Source organism: Triticum dicoccoides, chromosome 5B (genome assembly GCF_002162155.2).
Source record: "Triticum dicoccoides isolate Atlit2015 ecotype Zavitan chromosome 5B, WEW_v2.0, whole genome shotgun sequence".
NCBI classification, from domain to species: Eukaryota; Viridiplantae; Streptophyta; class Magnoliopsida; order Poales; family Poaceae; genus Triticum; species Triticum dicoccoides.
The window spans coordinates 678168547-678170965 of record NC_041389.1 but is presented as its reverse complement, the minus strand read 5'-3'; the positions used below and the strand labels follow the sequence as shown (position 1 = coordinate 678170965).

At 48.4% G+C, this 2419-nt stretch overlaps 1 protein-coding gene across 2 annotated transcripts in view; it reads left to right on the top strand.

Moving 5' to 3' along the window:
* The first annotated feature begins 805 nt into the window (after positions 1–805).
* Positions 806–2419, top strand: part of LOC119312571 (protein transport protein SEC13 homolog B-like) — a 4019-nt gene continuing 2405 nt past the window's right edge. For both annotated transcript variants that reach the window (XM_037588298.1, XM_037588300.1), the window contains exons 1-2: positions 806–901; positions 1278–1319. The gene's annotated coding sequence lies outside the window, so the exon portion shown is untranslated. The remainder of the gene's footprint in view (positions 902–1277; positions 1320–2419) is intronic.

The following is a 2419-nucleotide window of genomic DNA, read 5'->3' as shown; positions in this document are numbered from 1 at the left end:
ACATCGAAGAGTACCTATGCACTATGTTCCGGTTCACTGATAAGGAAGATAGAGTTGGGGTGGGGGTCTACGATGTGATACTATAGTATGCTCCGGGGAGAAAGATGCGCAACTCAAAACGGAAACAGGAAGCGTGTTGTCAAAAATGTCGGAGGTTACCAGGTCTCTGAGACTACCATCGATCCGATAGAGCGGAACATGAAGGCCTTTCCCTCAAAAAAACATGTTTGGAATTGGCAATCTGGAATTGCCAGGCCAAATTCTGTTGTTTGGGGTTGTACAAGATTTGGGCTTGGAAAAGTTGGCCCCATCCCAAGCGATCTCGCGCAGACCTGGCCAAACGGGCCGGCCCGGCACGGCACGGCCCGGCCTGTGCTAATCGTGCCTGGCCCGGCACGGCCCGCCATGGCACGTTTAATAGCCGGGCCGTGCCGTGCCGGCCCACGGGCGCTGCTCCTTGGCCCAGGCACGGCCTGATTAGTAAACGGGCCGGCCCGATGGCCCGTTTAGCATGCTGGGCTGCATATTTTTAGCCTGTTGGGCTGGTTTTTAGGCCTATTGGGTTATATTTTAGGTATATATTATAAAAAAATCTGAAAAATATATAAAAAAATTAAACGGGCCGTGCCGTGCCGGCCCGCGTGCCCCGGCTCCAGGCCCAGGCACGGCCCAAGGCGTGCCGCGTGCCTGGCACGGCCCATTTAGCCCGTGCCGTGCCTGGCTCATGGCGGGCCGTGCCGTCGTGCTCGCGGGCTGGCCTGTTTGGCCGGGCCCGTTTGGCCAGCTATAATCTCGCGCAAGGTTTCCCCGCAGCCCCCACCCCGCATACCTGTTCGCTCGTTCGCTGGACGACCTGCTCTCGCTCCCGACTCCCCTGAAGCAACCGCCGGCGGCGGCGGCGGTCAGTTCTCCGGCCCTCCTCTCCCTCTCCCATCCGTCCCCTCCCTCCTCTCCCTCCGATCCGTCCCCTCATCCTCTTCGACCTTTCTCCGGCCATGGCGCGACCTCCTCCGGCGAGGCCCTCAAACCCTAGATTCTGTAGAAGGGGATTTGCGGCGGGAATAGGTCGTCCGCAGGGGAACGACGGTGGTAGTGGAACGACGGCTGGAGCTCGAATTTTTGTGGTGTCCGTAGGGGAACTCGAATTTTTGTGGTGTCCGTAGGGGAACTCGAATTTTTGTGGTGTTCACTGTACCTCCTCAGATGCAGTCCAATGCCTCGAATTTAAGAGCTCGAATTTGTGTGTTGCTTAAGCATGATTTGTTTGAACTATGCAGGTTCCCAGGGGATTTAGGAGCTCAAATTTCGGTGGTGCCAAGGTATATATTATCTACTCGTACCCCATGTTTGTACTGTGATTTTGTTGTCATTTATACACATGTTGTTGCGATGGTTTATTATGTATCGACTGCTATAATAATTTAGCGTAGGACTCTCTGTGGCGGTGGATTTTCGGGTGGGCACGGTTTTGGGATGACATGTTTGATTTGATTTGTCGAGGGTTCTTAGCTTGGATCGCTCCTTGTGCCGCCGAATTTGGTTGATCAGGACGTGTTAACTAGATTTGACCCTTTACAGTACCTTCGTATGACATGCACGTTTCCCACTCTCTAAGAACCAGATTATAAGGATGGTTTGCATTTAATCGAGAGAGCCTTCCATGAGAAAGGTTCCATTCACACTAAATGCACATTTCCCTTTTGTAGTAGATCTGTTGCTGCAGATGCATTCTCTGGGATGGCTATTGTGGATTATCTAGGCTGAGTTAAGTTCCGAGGTACTCAGTAAAGTTCCAAAATATTATAGCAGTGGCGGTGCCAGGATTAGAAGCCTGTGATGTCATTTCAAATCTGTGTTGTCAAACACACGTGTTTTCACTAAATATATAAAAAAAAACATGATTTTTACTTGTGTACTCCCTCCGTTCCTAAATATAAGTCTTCTAGAGATACCAATATGGATTACATACGGAGCAAAATGAGTGAATCTACACTCTAAAATATGTCTATATACATCTGTATGTAGTTCATATTGAAATCTCTATAAAAGGCTTATATTTAGGAACGGAGGGAGTACAAAGGATTTGCCAAAAACCTGTGTGGTCAATTGACCACACTCCTCTCAACGTGGCTTCGCCCCTGTATTATGAAGTCATGTAATTGGTGCTTTAACATAACCATGAAGCCTCATGGCAGCAGCTACATGTTGGAAAGTTTATTTGTTTTCGTTTGTTTGGATCAATAAAAGATGAATGAGTAAATGGACAAATACAAGCCTACAACAGTCTATCTAGCGTTATTATTTTGGTTGTTTCATTTGGAGATTGGATTTTCAGTAGCACCATTTTGCATGTATGCTTTCTTCAACTAATTACGCTTTTTTACTTTAAAATTTTCAACTCAAATTGTCCTCTTTTTGG